Raw genomic sequence first — 19,309 nt, forward strand, 5'->3', positions numbered from 1 at the left:
GAGCTGACAAGGTACAAATCTGTCGTTCTGCCCCTGAACAGGCAGTTAACCCACTGTTCCTAGGCCGTCATTGAAAATAAGAATTTGTTCTTAACTGACTTGCCTAGTTAAATAAAGGTCAAATAAATACAATTCTTAAATGGAACCACCGAGACTCTTCCTAGAGCTGGCTGCCCGGCCAAACTGAGTAATTTGGAGAGAAGGGCCTTGGTTAGGGAGGTGATGGTCACTCTGACAGAGCTCCGGAGTTCCTCTGTGGAGATGGGAGAACCTTCCGGACAACCATCTCTGCAGCACTCCACTAATCAGGCTAGAGTGGCCAGACCTCAGTAAAAAGCACACGACAACCCGCTTGGAGTTTGCCAAAAGGCACCTAACGGACTCTCAGATCATGAGAAACAAGATTTTCTGGTCTGATGAAACTAAGATTGAACTCTTTGGCCTGAAAGCCAAGCGTTACGTCTGGAGGAAACATGGCACCATACCTACACTATGCCTACAGTGAAGCATGGTGGTGGCAGCATCATGCTGTGGGGATGTTTATCAGCAGCAGGGACTGGGAGACTAGTCAGGATCGAGGGAAAGATGAACGGAGCAAAGTACAGAGAGATCCTTGATGAAAACCTGGTCCAGAGCACTGAGGACCTCAGACTGGGGCGAAGGGTCACCTCCCAACAGGACAACAACACTAAGCACACAGCCAATACAATGCAGGAGTGGCTTCGGGACAAGTCTCTGAATGTCCTTGAGTGACCCAGCCAGAGCCCGGACTGGTACCCAATCGAACACCTCTGGAGAGACCTGAAAATAGCTTTTCAACGACACTCCCCTTCCAACCTGACAGAGCTTGATAGGATCTGTAAAGAAGAATGGGAGAAACTCTCCAAATATAGGTGTGACACGCTTGTAGTGTCATACCCTATAAGACGCAAGGCAGTAATCACTGCCAAAGGTGCTTCAACAAAGTACTGAGTACAGGGTCTGAATACTTACGTAAATGTGATGTTTCAGTTTTATAAATTTGCAAAAAATTATAAAAACCTGTTTCTGCTTTGTCATTATAGGGTATTGTGTGTAGATTTATGAGGAAAGACAACTATTTAATACACTTTAGAATAAGGCTGTAACGTAACAAAATGTGGAAAAAGTCAAGGGGTTTGAATAGTTTCCGAATGCACTGTAAACCCTGATTTCATTGATATATACGTTTAACAGCTTCCATAATATAGAATAGATAAGTGTCACACCTTCTGACGACTTCATCATAAAGAAGGGTCTCTGAGTTCCTGATCATTAGGATGTCATTAGTTAGCGGACATGGTTTCTCATCATTAATGCACACAAACAATCCTCCCAACAGCAGCAGCAGATAATGTTGTCTGGTGGTTCAGTCTAATGAGGGGATACATTTGCATACTGCCCCCCACCCACACCCCAAGCCCCAACACCCACACCCACCCTCATTTATTCAAATAAAATTGCATTAGACTATCATGGGGTAATAAAGTGTCTATCCCATATCACAGGGATGTCAACGTTTCAGAGCAGGAAATCCATGTTAGCCTTATAGGATTAGTGTAGACTATTTAGTGGAAATATTCATGTAGAGATCGTTATTATCAAGCTAATCTCTAATTGTGTTATTTCTGTATGCCTTTAATAATATGTGTAACTATATGTAGGATCTCGCCAAATATCTCCAAAGCAACTACAATGCATAGAAGTTAAAAGTCAAATGAGGTAACATAACATTGCATCCACTTAGTAAAGTTTAATTGATTCCCCTCAGTGAATCATTAAAAACAAGAAACTGTTTAATTTAAAGTAGTCTGTAATCTTGATTGCACTTAATTGTATAGGATACCACCTGAGGTGGTTAATTTTCCAGGCCATTTCTTCATTATCGAAAAGCTGTGGTTTTCTCCAAGAATAGTTCCAGGCATTATTTAAGCTGTTGGTTACAAAATATGTGAGTGTGTTACTTACAACAAGGTCATGTAAATGCATGCTGTCAACATTGCAACTCAGACGTTCTCCTCTCCTCACACTAACAACAAGACTTTTACTAGAAGAGACCAGAGCTCATCCCTGTTCTTTGTCTCTGTCCTTGTCCATCCTTGTGTGTTTGTGTGCGCAAGCATGAGTGTGTCCGTCTGTGTGTGTGCGTTAGTGCTCCCATGTCAGAGGCTCCTCCTAAATAAACAGTGTGTTTCTCGATGCCTAACGGTGTGCACGGCCCATGCACCACTGTTGTTGATCCACAGAGGACAACCAGGGGCCCCTGTTCGCTCGCTCGCTCACTCCCTCCATTCCTTTCTTTGCCTGCTCCCCGCTCTTTCCTTCATGCCCAAATTGAAACTTGGTTCAGCGGCAGAAAGACAGGGGGCCTCTCCACCCGGCGTCTCCAGAGATGTGGCCCAGCTGTCAGTTGTCTAATCCAGCCCAACCTCCCCCGGAGCCAGGCATGGGGAGCTCCAGGCAAGCAGGGGCTCCAGGCTGCTCTGCCTCCATGTGCCCAAAGGCTCCAGCAAACAAAACCGACCTGCAACATAACACAAGAACACAACACAGCAAGTGAGGATATCACTAAGTGAAATCCACAATGACCATTTGAGATAAATCAATAAACTGACCGTTTGGATTTTAATCCTGGAAGACAAGTGTCTGTATCAGAACAGAAGAGAGTTCGTCTTACCACAAGAGAGTGTCTCTGATGTCAAAACAGGAGGAATCTAATCAATTGCGAAAGGAAAAAGAATGAGATTTACTTTGGTGGACAGTGCCACACATTATTTAGATTTCTCAGGACATCCCTGAAACTGTGGTCTACTGTAGCCAACTAGCTGTGATACTAGCAACCTATTTCATCTGTCTTCTTTCTAATCAGCTTTCACAGGCCTGATACAGACATCACTTGGCCTCATAACCATGTCACGACCCTGATCTGCTTCACCTGTCTTGTGCTTATCTCCACCCCCACCAAGTATCTCCCATTTGTCCCAATTATCTCCTGTGTATTTATGCTAGTGTTTTCTGTTTGTCTGTTGCCAGTTCGTCAAGTCCCATAGAGTCTTACCAGTGTGTTTTCCCGTCTTCGAGTCTTTCTAGTTGCTGTTTTCTAGTCTTCCTGGTTCTGACCATTCTGCCTGCCCTCGACCTGCCCTGGCCTGTCCCATTGTATAATAAATATTATGAGAAATGTACTATCCGCCTCCTGTGTCTGCATCTGGGTCATATCCTGAGTCGTGATAAACCATCTCTCTGATTACTAGTGTCGGTCATGTTACTATGGAAACAATGATACAGATTAAATTACACACAAATCCTTTGACAACCCTGAACAGCTGGCATGAGTAGGACATGATTCACTATGTATTTTTACTAGTGTATTCTTCCCAACCAGGAGTGTTGGAGTCATGGTTTATGGTGTCATTCTTTATTTGCAGCATTAACCCATATATTCACTTAGTACTGTTTTACAAATCCAGTCCAAAGAGAATGTCAATCAGCAAACAATCCAATATCACATTTGTAAGAGTTATTACAGTGTAAAATACAATATACAAATACTTTATTGCCACTTGCTGTAAACAAGTGTTACGACCCAGCTGTGTATTTGGAATAATTGATTAACCATCCATAAACACAATTGATAACAAAGCTCAGAGCATGGGCATGTGTGCCAGTGTGTGTGGGTGTGTGTGAATGTGTGTGTGTGTGTGTGTGTGTGTGTGTGTGTGTGTGTGTGTGTGTGTGTGTGTGTGTGTGTGTGTGTGTGTGTGTGTGTGTGTGTGTGTGTGTGTGTGTGTGTGTGTGTGTGTGTGTGTGTGTGTGTGTCTGTGTGTGTGTGTGTGTCTGTGTGTCTGTGTGTGTGTGTGTCTGTGTGTGTGTGTGCATGTTTGTAGCTGTGTGTTTTGTGTGTTTTTGTGTGATTCCCCTGTGTCGTTCTCAATATCAGTATTCCTGTAGATGTGTTTGATGTGTTTGAAGCCACGTAGCATACCTAGGAACATGACAGTAAACATGGCAGAGGCTCTCCCTCAGTGGAGCAGCCATGCACGTCACCCCTCAGAAGTGTGTGTGACGGGTGTACAAACCAAACCTACCTGGGAACGGCGTCTACCCTGAGAGCCTCCCTGACTACACCGCCACGCTGACTGCATGTTGTTCAATGCAAAACTGTTCCAAATCACTTCACCGCCCTCAGCCTCAAGAAACAAAAGAACACCAAAGCAATAAAAGACAAACAAAATAAAAAATAAATATGGACTCAACTGGAAGTGAAGAGAGAAGACACTTAAGTGAGTCTGTGGCCAACCAGCAGTAGCTAGGTAGATGACATGAGTATTTTCCCCTCTGTCCTAATGTTTTTCCTCCGTTTCATCCTTGGAAAATCACTGGTGTATGTTTCCTGCATAGCCCCGAGGGAAATTAAGAGGCACACTATGGATCCCTGGGGGATTCTTCCAAGAATGAGGAAGAAAAAAGGCAGGCAGCATGAAAGAATAGTGGAGGTGTGAGGAGTTACTGGCCTGGCGAAGGGCTTGCCAACACATCAAAATAAAACGGGTGTTGAACAAGACAACAGGAACCAGATCCATTTACACCTGCCAGAGAGAACGATATGATGTCTGTAGCATCATACACAATGTATGATGTGCTGTGAGGTGTTTGGCAGGTTGCACGGTGTCGTTACGAACTTTAAATAAATAACACATTACATAGTCTTGTCGCTGTGCTCCTTTCAATGTTATTGGAGCTTTAACAAGGTGCATGTAAATCATCCAGATACAGTGATTCTCTCAAGATGTGGCCTACGCTGAGCTTTATTATTAACGTTGATGTGAAAAGACAGAACGAAAGAAAGAAAGAAAGAAAGACAGACAGACAGACAGACAGACACAGACAGACAGACAGACAGACAGACAGACAGACAGACAGACAGACAGACAGACAGACAGACAGACAGACAGACAGACAGGCAGGCAGGCAGGCAGGCAGGCAGGCAGGCAGGCAGGCAGACAGACAGACAGACAGACAGACAGACAGACAGACAGACAGACAGACAGACAGACAGACAGACAGACAGACAGACAGAAATAAATAAATAAATTGTAGCCCACAAGGTTGCATGGGTATGGGCTGTGGGCTCCACCCGGACCACTCCTGGTTTGTGTGAAATAGGAGGTGTGTGTGTCATTAAGGGTGAAGCCATCTTGACCAAATGTTTTGGAACTAGGAAACTGTTTGTAGTTTAAAAGCCTAGTTTTCTCACTCAAAAGGTTACAAGTGAGATCTTCCTCAAAGAATCATTAGGGATATTGTATTGTTCACCTGAAGAAGGTTCCTTTTGTAGACTAAAAGCATCGAAAAACCAATGTGTGGAAGGCTATTTCCAAGGCCTGTAATAGTTATTTTCCCCTGTGAAATAATCCAAAGGAGAAATAGCAACAACTGAACTGGTAAAGTCAAACCTTATTTTAGATGTCTTACTCTATTTTCTTTCTGGATTTTGTGACTGAATTGAACATTTACTTTAATAGGAGGATGAAGACATTGTTGCTAACTAATATAGACTTGATTTTGCATTTTCATGTGTGTTTCAGAGAGTCTATACATTTTGGGGAATTTTGGTTTGGGTCTGTATGCCAGTGGATTTCTTTGTGAATACACATCATTGGTTTCCTAAAAAATGGTACCCTCCTTTGTATTTCTATTAGTGGCCTTGGGTTAAGTGCTAACTAACCGTTAAGAAAAAAGAAAGAAAGAAAGAAAGAAAGAAAGAAAGGAATACTGAAAGAAAGAAATGTGGGGTACTGGATACTAAGGCTCCGCCTTCCAAGAGAGGGGTGGAGGGAGATGACAGTAGAGAACAGATGAGATGAGGCTGCAGCTTGGTGCATGGTGGTTAGGAGTTATAGTAGGTGGGATATGGAGGAAGGAAGGGGGAATCTAGGTCACTGTCCAGACTCCCAGCACCAAAGGCCCCTAGGTCCCTGGATGCCCCGTGTCAGCCCTCTGACAGGAGAGATGGGACTGTGTAACTGACTTTTCTATCCACACACTGCATCTTCTCTTCAGTCTCCTCTGAAGAATTACCCCCCTCCCCACACCAGTCAGAGTTTGAGGAGAGCAATGCACTAGTTATTATAAGGAGGGCATATGACATGGGACCTCTTGCACTCTAGCTTTTGAAAGCAGCTCCCCTCTGCACTTCTCTCCGGAGTCTGGGAGACTTCCTTCCTTTCTACTTGATACATTACTGGAGTCATTGTGTTCTGAATAGTATTGTTGAACCGTATGTTCACACTGAAACTGTCATTGACAGCTGGTTTGATAGAAATCGATCACCTTACAGCTAACTACCTTGTATTAAAGATCGTACCTACGGAAACTATTCAGCATGCCAACCTGCCCATCATTGTTTTGTATGCCTCTAACAGCACATACGATCTCCTATACAACGTTTCCCAGCACCAATATTGCATAGTAGGCGGAATATAGGGCATAATCAGGTACTGTGTGTTGCCTAGGTAATTAAAGCCTTGTTAAAAATATAAAACCTTGAGACTCAAACTCTGAGTGTGTCCCTGGCGAGTCAAACCTCAGAGCAGATCTATAAACCAAACAGCGCTCCGGTGGGAACGATGCTTCTCTCTCTGGATGGATGTGTAATTACCTTGGGCTTGTTTGGGGGAAAAGGAGGAGAACTGTTTCACTCCCTCCTGTTTGCCTTTAAACGCATTCAACTGTTTATTTAAATGAATTGAGATTAATCAACATGTTATGATGCTTGGTTTTTAGATAGATGGCTGTCAATCTCGTATATGTAATGCTTTGTTATTGTAATCAGAATCTTGCATTATAGTCTGTTGAATTATATTTATAGGGAAACTGAGTGCAGTTTGTTATAAAAAAAAAAGCAAAATGTGTGGAGGAAATATAGTGTTACCATGAATTTGTAATAGTATTAAGCTTATTGTTATGGAATACGGTAGTTATGCTATTGTCAGGAGCATAATTACACACTGCGCTATACTTCCACACTCCATCCCCCGGGAGGCACAAGCAACCGGGTCTAGATGCTGAGCCAAGCCTTGATAAAGCCGACAGGGGCAAGACATCAGGATTGATTGTGAGTCCTGGAGAGATAGGAAGCCAAAAGCCTCTCAGCCGGCCTTTGTTAGTTTCTTGTGTTAGTTAAAACCTCTTTAGTTGTGTTTGTCTTTTTGTAGTTGGGTTTTTGGACATATTTTTTTAGTCACCATTAAGATATGAATAATATGCTTGGACTGGCCGACCATGGGAGACATGACTGAGCTGGCCCTGGACTAAAGGTAAGGTACTGAAGCATTCAACACCTGGGCACATACATGACCTGGTCACATACATTCAACACCTGGTCACATACATTCAACACCTGGTCACATATATTCAACACCTGGGCACTTACATTCAACACCTGGGCACATACATTCAACACCTGGGCACATACATTCAACACCTGGGCACATACATTCAACACCTGGTCACATACATTCAACACCTGGTCACATACATTCAACACCTGGTCACATACATTCAACACCTGGTCACATACATTCAACACCTGGTCACATACATTCAACACCTGGGCACTTACATTCAACACCTGGGCACTTACATTCAACACCTGGGCACATACATTCAACACCTGGGCACTTACATTCAACACCTGGTCACATACATTCAACACCTGGTCACATACATTCAACACCTGGGCACTTACATTCAACACCTGGTCACATACATTCAACACCTGGGCACATACATTCAACACCTGGGCACTTACATTCAACACCTGGTCACATACATTCAACACCTGGGCACATACATTCAACACCTGGGCACTTACATTCAACACCTGGTCACATACATTCAACACCTGGGCACATACATTCAACACCTGGGCACATACATTCAACACCTGGTCACATACATTCAACACCTGGGCACTTACATTCAACACCTGGTCACATACATTCAACACCTGGTCACATACATTCAACACCTGGGCACTTACATTCAACACCTGGGCACTTACATTCAACACCTGGGCACATACATTCAACACCTGGGCACTTACATTCAACACCTGGTCACATACATTCAACACCTGGTCACATACATTCAACACCTGGGCACTTACATTCAACACCTGGGCACTTACATTCAACACCTGGGCACATACATTCAACACCTGGGCACTTACATTCAACACCTGGTCACATACATTCAACACCTGGGCACTTACATTCAACACCTGGGCACTTACATTCAACACCTGGTCACATACATTCAACACCTGGGCACATACATTCAACACCTGGGCACATACATTCTTGCTCTGCAAGGGCCGCGGCTTTTGTGGAGCGATGATTAACGATGCTTCGAGGGTGACTGTTGTTGATGTGTGCAGAGGCTCCCTGGTTCGCGCCCGGGTATGGGCGAGGGGACGGACGTAAAGTTATTCTGTTACATTTGGTCAACAAAAAATATATGGCTTATTTGCTATGTGAGGTTTATTTTATTGAATAGAATATTTAAAAAAGGATTACAATGATGATATGTGTCTATCAATCCAAATAAAGGTTTGGTGGGAGCTCAACAGCCCGCCGTGCAGCTTTGTGAACAATGACCCCCATTGTTATGGCAGAGAAACGTATCTTGTCAGTATATTCATAATCTTTGGAGTTACTTATTTTGATTATAAAAATGTCTGTTTCTGTTTGTTCCACAGATCCCATTGTCATGAGAAGGCGCAGGGAGGAAGGAAGCGAGCGGTAGCAGCATTAGGGATCCACTCAAGGACTGCAGGCGTGATGGAATCAAGGAGATAATTGTCGCAATCCTGACAAAATAAGTAATTGCGCTAGATTTCCATCCACCAATTAATTCAATGACCAAGATAGGTAAATATATAACCAATGTTCACAACCTGGATACTGTTGTTGTAGAGCATCAGAAGCATTCACATTAGCTCCTTTAAACTAGCCAACAACTGAAAATGACAGATGCTGTGTTCAAAACTGAAACAGTTTCAGTCTGTTACATAATGTTTTGTGAAATTAGTTGTCATCACATTCAGGAATATGCATAATAATATTTAGTTTAATTACATGAGGTGTGCTTCCTTAACTTTAGGTAATGTTTTAAAAACTTGCTACATAGTCTTAACCATTCATCATTTATTCCCTATTGATACTCACGCTGAACTAAACTAGGCCATCTATTTCCCAACAGAAAATTCACCCATATGAAAACAATGTTATATATTTGGGCAACATGGAGAGATAATTTATCATCATTTAATGATGCTCATACAGACAGTGCTGCTCCATACATGGAGCAGTTGTAGAAGATACAAACTGTAGAAGATCAGTATGGACACCCAATTCTCTTCCGACGTGCACCTCAACCGCTCTCATTGGTGTTTAAATAACTTTTTATAAAAATGACCACCTTAATTCCCCTCTTTTTATCTCTCTCTCTCCCCTTCACTCTCTGAAATCTCCTCATAAATAGGCCTCCATCCCACTGTCAGCCGGCAGCCATGAACGTGTGTGTGTGATGAGGATGATAGTTGGGGTGTTAGGTGGGATGTGGGGAGGGGTGGTGAGGAGGGCTTCTCTGGGACACACTAATCAGCTCCCAACCAAGACCCAGGCATGCCGTCTCACACTGGACAGGTGAGAAGAATCACTTGCTAGCTAGCTACACTGCCCACCCCATGGATGCTTCTTAGTACAGGGTCAACCCAGCCACCATCCTCCCTCCATGGCCCAGTCCCGTATTCCAATTGTCCCCCACTCCCAGTCACCTGGCTCCCATCCCCCGGTCCCCTTATAGATGGTGCTGAGGGAGAGGAAAGCCAGCAGCTGCTCCACCAAGGGACCGTCAACAATACAGACTCTGAGACCCCTGTGTGTGTTCACCTTTTCCTGTAATTAACAACTTACCCTAACCTCCCCTGTGCCACCCGAAGTCCAGAGAGGGACTCTCTGGGCTTGTGCCGCTGTCAAGGAAGTGGGGGAGACACTCAGGGGGGGAGTGAGGGGGGTAAAGGGGTGGAAGGGGATGAAAAATGTGCACATGGTCTGGAAGTAGCCAGGTTTCCTCCTAATCCTTCCGAGCCCTTCTTATCCACATGCCTCTATAGAGCCACAGCACACCACACCACCCCAGTCACTCAACTACAATGCTGCTGCCTTTTAATCAAGGGGAGATGTAGGTCTTAAAAGACAGCTTTTCTTCATCTCCAACGGACCTCATTCTACTCTTTAGTTAGAGGTTTCCTCTGTTCATGACCAAAGTTACTTGAGAACAGTGTACGTATTAAACCTCAGTGACTCCTACCCAACCAGTGGGTTTAATATAGCCGTTATGCGGCTTGTGTACATTTTGTCCTGCTTGTACCAGGTAATATTATTAATATTCAGGGCTTTGTAACTAATCACAGTACATGGATATATGACATCTGCTAGCAAAGGAACTATATGATGACGAAGGAACTAAATGAGGTGGGATAGCTCTGGCGAACCTGTGGGTGGTCAGACACATATATAGCTGCTCTGAGAGGAGTCGCAGTGACAGTGTAGAATGTTCTGTGAGATTAGTGTTCTGTTCTGATGCATCACTGCGTACTGTAGCCTAGTTAGTTGAAGCAGCATGTAGAAGGAAGGTACAGAGGCCGGATTTAAACTTGTAGAGACTGTCAGACCCCTAATGAGAATGAGTCGTAATGAGAATGAGTCGTAATGAGAATGAGTCGTAATGAGAATGAGTCCTAATGAGAATGAGTCGTAATGAGAATGAGTCCTAATGAGAATGAGTCCTAATGAGAATGAGTCGTAATGAGAGAGAACAAAAAATGAATCACTCTCATCTGGATGGGAAATAATTTCGGAGGACTCTTTATCTTCTCTTTTTCTCATCTTGTGGGTTATTGCCAAGAAGAAGATAAAAGTGCCCATACAGCAATAAGAATATAATGTTTAATCTTGGCTCCAGGTAATTCCTCTAGGTATTCTGTTTCTTGGCATGTTCTCAGTGGTCACCATTTAACAGGAGATGGGTTTTAGAGGTCAAAGCTATTTCGAAGGACATAAACCCCTCCCCCCGAATGATTCTTGATCACACTATGAAACTATCCCATCGCGGATTAATGGTGTACAGCACGCCAATAATACATCTTCATGAAAATCATCACACCATGAATTTCTTTCAAAGGTTGTCCCGAGGAAGTACAATCCGCTGCCCTCAGACATGCATTGTGTAGCTTACAGTATATAATGCTTTAATAGTGAGGGTGGCCTATGAACAGTAGTATCTTGCAGTCTGGTCATTACATAGAAAGTGGGGTGCAGCTCAGCCACCTATAACGCCTATAGCCTAAGTCATGATATAGTACGTGGGAGTACAGTGTAGAATCCTGTGACAGAAGCTCCTAACAGAGCCCTATATTCTGGGTCATGATATAGTTACTAAGGTAGACATGAGTGTAACATCCAGTGTCCCAGCTTTATGATGGAGTAAATGGGGGGAAAGCTGCCAGGACCTTCTTGTGGTGAAGACCCAGAGCAAGGGCACAGTCTCCCCAGCCCCATAGATCAGCCAGCACTGAATGTCAACCCGCACAGCAGCCACTGCGGTGCCAGGAGTCCCCCTCTCACTCCCTCTCTGGCCCGTGATGGGCTTTCTGGTGACACCACCGTGCTAATGACCCGTTTTGGGACTTGCTCTGCAGGGCTCCTTGGCTGGGAAACATGGAAGTCATAGATGGATATCCAACTGGAAGGTCACTGTGTTGACGAGGACCATGTATTTCTGTTTCTGTTTCGGGTCTAGTTTGTGACACCTTTCAGTTGCAAGGACAACGATGACAGGTGCCGTATGAGGGACCTGTGAGTAACCTCTGTGAGTAGCCCAGTGTTAATGATAAGAATCTCTTAATTCTGTGAATCTGGTGGAAATAAGTATTTGACCTTTTAATGACATTTTTGCTGAATAGATTAATTTTGTGTGTGTGTGTTTTACGCTGATGTTTACTTGCTTAATGATTTTAGATTACTGTGATTCTGTAGAGCAGAAGACTACTGACTTGCCAACCAAGCAACTCTGAATCCAAGCTTGTGATATGTTTTTGTTAGTTTTTTTTAATCAGCTTGCTGTGTGAGCATGCCTCAGTGCTCAGAGAGGCCAATGTTTTCAGTCACTCCCCACAATATTCTTCCCTCAGCCTCAGGAGTTTGGCTTGTTGGAGCATGGTGTAAGGTCCCGGGAGAGGGTTCCTCCAGTGATGGGGGCGCTGGCTCGACCCTTCTCATGCCTAGTGTGGGTGGCATCGCATCAGAGTGGGGAGGCACTGCAATGGAGGTCCAGACAGAGGCTGCACGATGCTTCTGCTTCACTCTCCCAGGAGCATAGCCTTATTCTCAGGGTCATGCATCCCAGCTAGCACTGTAATTATAAGCAAAGAAAAAAGTTGAATATTCTTGCCTTTCTGGAGATGAATACATAGCCCCTCCTCAAGAGAGACATTCACATCTCAGAGTTCTAGTAGATAGGTTTTAATGAGGCAAGTGAAGTGTGTGTGTTTGTGTGTGTGTATTTTTTATTTATTTAACATTTATTTAACTAGGCAAGTCAGTGATGGACAAATTCTTATTTACAATTACATCCTACCCCGGCCAAACCCTAACCCAGATGACGCAGGGCCAATTGTGCGCCGTCCTATGGGACTCCTAATCACGGACGGTTGTGATACAGCCTGAAATCGAACCAGCGGCTGTAGTGATGCCTCAAGCACTCCCGCCACTCGGGAGTGTGCATGGATGCATGTGTGTGTACGAGTGCGTGTGTGCACACTCTGCCCTGTTCTAACGACTGTAATTGATCTACTGTGGGTGCACACCACATTGCTGTTTTCACCATTTGTTAGGGCATTCTGGGTTCGACAAAAAAAGCCTTCAGTGATAATTATTTTTGCGAGCATTAAAACTTTTTAAGAGACTCGTAGTTGATTTGTTGTCAAACACAGACAAAAAAAAATCTGAAACCAGAGAAAGAAGTGAACTAAACTATGTATTCAGACTACCAAATACAACTCAACTGTTTTTGCCCGATGTATCTAAAGAGTGAAGCCCAGACAAATAGACAGACAGGCTAGAGGGCTAGGGGGCTCTGGGTGAGGGGGAATGTCGTGATCCAGTCCCCAGTAGACCACATATTCCTTTAGGGAACATTTCATCCTACTGAAAGAGAGTGGAAACTCAGATGCTCAGACACACTCGGCATGAAGTCTCAGTGTCTCACCAACTAGTTATGAGTGGAACACAACTGCTCCATTATACTCCAAGATACTTTGATAAGGAACTTGTATTCTAATAATAATAGTTTTTGTGGCTGTTTGTCTTGTTTTCTCTTTACTTATGTTATTTTCATCAATTTAGCTATTACCAAAATTCCACTGCACCCTCAAATAAAAGTGTTGATTTCATAATGTTCAGCTGAAGGCTTAGTTGTATTTTGGGAGTTCAACTATGATACCAAGAGATGATACAGAATCATGTTTTACCTTTTTCAGGTATGGGGCATTTCATATATTTGAAAGCATTTCATGGTTGTGTTGTGTTATTTGTTTTTGTGTCTTCACTTATATTTTCTTAAGCATGGTATTATGCTCATCACTGAAGAGTCAAATTGTCTACAGCTCTATTCTTCACATCAGTTATCTTTCACTCTTTTCATTCCCTCTCTTTTGATTGTCATTTTGTCTCTGCTGAGTGGGTGGGGACAAAACACAACCAATTTGGTTGATTATCAATGTTCCTATTTGTTTGTGAAAACCCCATATTTGATTTCCAGTTCTAAACTCCTAGAGGTCCTCCATTGGGATCATGAGTCATGACAGCCTATTGTCACAGACTCCTGAACAACACCCTTCACATGATGCTCCTCTCAGTCTCACACACAACAACAACTACTTCTGAGCAACACTCCACATCACTGCTGTACCTCAGAGAGTGAACTGAGCGAGCGCTGCTGAGCCAAGTCAAGTCTTTTCCCTGTGACTTTGTCATCTAATCAAAGTAGCAAACCGCCCTGGAGGACCAAGCAAGGAGCATACTGTTTGTGTTTGTGAGACTATGCGAGGGGGTAAGGGGGAAGCAGCGTGCAGTGGTAAAACTTTGGGAGAACCTCCTGACAGTGCGCTGGGACGGTGAGGAGGAACTTCGGAGCACACTTAAGATTGAAGTTGATGACAGCTGGGACCTCCTGACAGAATCCAAGCACCTACAAATAGACGTTTCATATGTGTTTACCCAGTGTTACTGTAGTTAACAGGTAGCTTTGAATTCACCAAATCACATCATGTCAATTTTTGCCAGTCTTGTCTTTTATTTAATCTTTCGTACACATATTTCTGTGTGGCAGCAAGTGGGTGGGGAAATGGATTGAAGAGTGAAAGTTACGGCTAATATTAGAGGATGTAAAATAAGCAAACAAAAAGAAAGTCTTGACAGAGTATATGGATCACAAGTTCCCACTTATGCAGTTTAGGTCCCGATGTGAAACAAATAGTCTGATTCAAGGTAATAACACATGACAAGGCTTTCTCAGTCTCAACAATAGAAGCGATATAAACTCAGCAAAAAAAGAAACATCCCTTTATCTGGACCGTTTTTCAAAGATAATTCGTAAAAATCCAAATAACTTCATAGATCTTCATTGTAAAGGTTTAAACACTGTTTCCCATGCATGTTCAATGAAGCATAAACAATTAATGAACATGCACCTGTGGAACGGACATTAAGACACTATCAGCTTACAGAAGGTAGGCAATGAAGGTCACAGTTATGAAAACTTAGGACACTAAAAGAGGCCTTTCTACTGACTCTGAAAAACACCAAAGGAAAGTCCCTGCTCATCTACGTGAATGTGCCTTAGGCATGCTGCAAAGAGGCATGAGGACTGCAGATGTGGCCAGTGCAATTAATTGCAATGATCGTCCTAATGAGCTGATCGTCCTCGCAGTGGCAGACCACGTGTAACAACACCTGCACAGGATCGGTACGTCCGAACATCACACCTGCGGGACAGGTACAGGATTACAACAACAACTGCCCGAGTTACACCAGGAACGCACAATCCCTCCATCAGTGCTCAGACTTCCCCAATAGGCTGAGAGAGGCTGGACTGAGGGCTTGTAGGCAGGTCCTCACCAGAACGTCGCCTATGGGCACAAACCCACCGTCGCTGGAGTGACGTGTTTATTGTCGAAGGAATGAGCGTTACGTCAAAACCTGTACTCTGGAGCGGGATCGATTTGGAGGTGGAGGGTGCGTCATGTTCTGGGGCGATGTGTCACAGCATCATCGGACTGAGCTTGTTGTCATTGCAGGCAATCTCAAAGCTGTGCATTACAGGGAAGACATCATCTTCCCTCATGTGGTACCCTTCCTGCAGGCTCATCTTGACATAACCCTCCAGCATGACAATGCCACCAGCCATACTGCTCATTCTGTGAGTGATTTCCTGCAAGACAGGAATGTCAGTGTTCTGCCATGGCCAGCGAAGAGCCCAGATCTCAATCCCATTGAGCACGTCTGGGACTTGTTGGATCGGAGGGTTGAGGGCTAGGGCCATTCCCCCCAGAAATGTCTGGGAACTTGCAAGTGCCATGGTGGAAGAGTGGGGTAACATCTCACAGAAAGAACTGGCAAATCTGGTGCAGTCCATGAGGAGGAGATGCACTGCAGTATTTAATGCAGCTGATGGTCACACCAGATACTGACTGTTACTTTTGATTTTGACACCCCCTTTATTCAGGGACACATTATTCCATTTCTGTTAGTCACATGTCTGTGGAACTTGTTCAGTTTATGTTTCAATTGTTGAAACCTATCTTGTTATGTTCATACAAATATTTACACATGTTAAGTTTGGTGAAAATAAACGCAGTTAACAGTGATAGGACGTTTATTTTTTTGCTGAGTTTATCCCTCGGCGAGGGATCACTACCCCGAATTCACCCGCCGATTCCAAGCTGTGTTCGATCACCCACCAGAGGGTCGGGCAGTGGGTGAACGGCTGTTCCACCTGCGACAGGAGACGATGAGTGCGCAGGACTTTGCCCTGGAGTTCAGGACCTTGGCAGCAGGAGCGGGGTGGAACGACAGGGCTTTGATAGACCACCACAGATGTAGCCTCAGGGAGGACGTTCGCAGGGAGCTAGCGTGTCAGGACACCACCTTCACCTTGGATGAACTCATAGACATGTCCATTCGTCTGGACAACCTGCTGGCTGCCCGCGGGCATCCGGAACAGGCCCTATCGTTTCCACCCCCAGGCCCTCCTGCTCCCATCCCCATGGAGTGGGAGCCGCATCGAAAGGGGACCGGAGGAGGAGTTTCCTGCTGCACCAGTTGTGGTCGGCGAGGACACACGGCCGACCGGTGCTGGAGTAGCTCGTCTGGGAGTCGGGAGGGCAGGCGGAGCACTACACGGTCACCCCAGGTGAGTCAGCACCAGACTCACCCAGAGCTTCCTGTCGGTCATGTTTGTGTTAACCTCTTTTCCTGGTTCTTCTCCCTCTCTACAGCATAAGGCGCTAGTCGATTCAGGCGCAGCTGGGATCTTCATGGATCGTGGGCTCTCGTTAAGGCTAGGGATTCCCCTGGTGTCGTCAGACCTACCTTTCCCCGTGCACTCCTTAGATAGCCGACCATTAGGGTCAGGAGTGGTCAAGGAGGTGTATAGGAGTTTCTGTTGGTGCGACTACGGTGGAGAGTCCAGACCAGGTTTCCACCGTGCGCATTCCCTCTGAATATGCCGATTTGGCTATCGCCTTCAGTAAGAGGAAGGTAACCCAATTACCACCCCATCGTCGAGGGGACTGCGCAATAGACTTCCTGGAGAACGCTGCACTTCCTAGGAGTCACGTGTACCCATTGTCCCAGGAGGAGACAGTGGCTATGGAGACATATGTCGCTGAATCGCTGGGACAGGGGTACATTCGGCCCTCCACATCACCCGTCTCCTCTAGCTTCTTTTTTTGTGAAGAAGAAGGAGGGAGGCCTGCGCCCGTGCATTGATTATCGAGGTCTAAATGCTATCACAGTGGGGTTTAGTTACCCACTACCTCTCATCGCTACGACGGTGGAATCATTTCACGGGATGGGCTTCTTCACAAAACTGGACATGAGGAGTGTGTATAATTTGGTGCGTATCCGGGGAGGAGATGAGTGGAAAACCGCATTTAGTACTACATCTGGTCATTATGAGTACCTCGTCATGCCATATGGGTTGAAGAATGCTCCAGCCGTCTTCCAATCCTTGGTAGACAAGATTCCCCGAGACCTGCTCGGACAGGGAGTGGTACTGTATATCGATGACATCTTGATCTATTCTGCCACACGCGCCGCGCACGTGTCTCTGGTGCGTAAGGTACTTGGGCGACTGCTGGAGCATGAACTGTATGTCAAGGCCGAGAAATGTGTGTGCTTCAAACAGGCCGTTTCCTTCCTGAGTTATCGCATTTCCACCTCCGGGGTGGTGATGGAGTGTGGCTGCTTTACAGCCGTGCGTAACTGGCCGACTCCGACCAAGGTGAAAGAGGTGCAGCGGTTTTTAGGGTTTGCCAATTACTACCGGTGGTTTATCCAGGGTTTTAGTCAGGTGGCTGCTCCCATTACCTCACTGCTGAAGGGAGGACCGGTACGCTAGCGTTGGTCAGCAGAGGCGGGCAGAGCTTTCAGTCGTCTGAAGGAGCTGTTCACCAATGCTCCAGTGTTGGCGCATCCAGACCCCTCTTCAGCGTTCATAGTGGAGGTGGACGCGTCCGAGGCTGGTGTAGGGGCCGTGCTGTCCCAGCGCTCGGGCATGTCACCAAAGCTCCACCCTTGTGCTTTTTTTTTCAAGGAAGCTCGGTCCAGCGGAGCGAAACTATGACGTGGGGGACCGAGTGTTGTTTGCTGTACTCAAGGCTCTGAAGGTGTGGAGACATTGCCTTGAGGGGGCCAAGCACCCTTTTCTCATCTGGACTGACCATTGTAATCTCGAGGATATCCGGGCAGCGAGGAGACTGAATCTGCGTCAGGCTAGATGGGCCATGTTCTTTACCCGGTTTCGCTTCACCATCTTGTACCGGCCAGGCTCCCAAAACACTGTCCCGCCTCTATGATACCGAGGAGCGGTCCGTCGAGCCGACCCCCGTCCTTCCACCTTCATGTCTCTTGGCACCGGTCGTATGGGAGGTGGACACGGAGATAGAGAGGGCATCAAGTTAAGAGCCGGCCCCCCCTCAGTGTCTAGCAGGGGCTCAGTACGTGCCGAGGGGGGTCCTTGATAACCTAATACGTTGGGCTCATACTCTACCCTCCTCGGGTCATCCTGGCATCGAGAGGACAGTGCGTAGTCTTAGGGGGAGATACTGGTGGCCCACGTTGGCTAAGGACGTGAGATTTTATTTCTCCTCCTACTTGGTGTGCACAAGGCTCCTCGACACTTGCCTAGAGGGAAGTTACAGCCTCTCCCCATTCCACAAAGGCCGTGGTCACACTTATCGGTGGACTTCCTCACCGACCTTCCCCCGTCTCAGGGAAGTACGACGATCCTGGTCATTGTAGATCGGTTTTCTAAGTCCTGCCGTCTCATCCCGTTGCCCGGTCTCCCTACTGCCCTGCAGACTGCGGAGGCCCTGTTGACCCATGTCTTCCGGCACTACGGGGTGCCTGAGGACATTGTTTCTGATCGGGGCCCCCACTTCACGTCCAGAGTTTGGAGGGCGTTTATGGAGAGACTGGGGGTCTTGGTTTCCACCCTGAGAGTAATGGGCAGGTGGAGCGAGTAAACCAGGATGTGTATATGTGTATACAATGTATACAAAATGCTTCAGTCTGGTTTTAGACCCCATCATAGCACTGAGACTGCACTTGTGAAGGTGGTAAATGACATTTTAATGGCCTCAGACCGAGGCTCTGCATCTGTCCTCGTGCTCCTTAGTGCTAGACCTTAGTGCTGCTTTTGATACCAACGATCACCACATTATTTTGGAGAGATTGGAAACCCAAATTGGTCGACACGGACAAGTTCTGGCCTGGTTTAGATCTTATCTGTCGGAAAGATATCAGTTTGTCTCTGTGAATGGTTTGTCCTATGACAAATCAACTGTAAATTTCGGTGTTCCTCAAGGTTCCGTTTTAGGACCATTATTGTTTTCACTATATATTTTACCTCTTGGGGATGTCATTCGAAAACATAATGTTAA

At 45.5% G+C, this 19,309-nt stretch overlaps 1 long non-coding RNA gene across 1 annotated transcript; it reads right to left on the reverse strand.

Moving 5' to 3' along the window:
* Nucleotides 1-1,790: 1,790 nt before the first annotated feature.
* LOC118401675 (uncharacterized) lies at nucleotides 1,791-3,212 on the reverse strand. The gene is made up of 3 exons (XR_004829324.1): nucleotides 3,077-3,212; nucleotides 2,696-2,732; nucleotides 1,791-2,542 (listed from the first exon to the last, which is right to left on the reverse strand). It is a non-coding gene; the product is annotated as an uncharacterized LOC118401675 (long non-coding RNA).
* Nucleotides 3,213-19,309: the final 16,097 nt, after the last annotated feature.

The sequence above is a fragment of the Oncorhynchus keta genome, chromosome 23 (genome assembly GCF_023373465.1).
Source record: "Oncorhynchus keta strain PuntledgeMale-10-30-2019 chromosome 23, Oket_V2, whole genome shotgun sequence".
NCBI classification, from domain to species: Eukaryota; Metazoa; Chordata; class Actinopteri; order Salmoniformes; family Salmonidae; genus Oncorhynchus; species Oncorhynchus keta.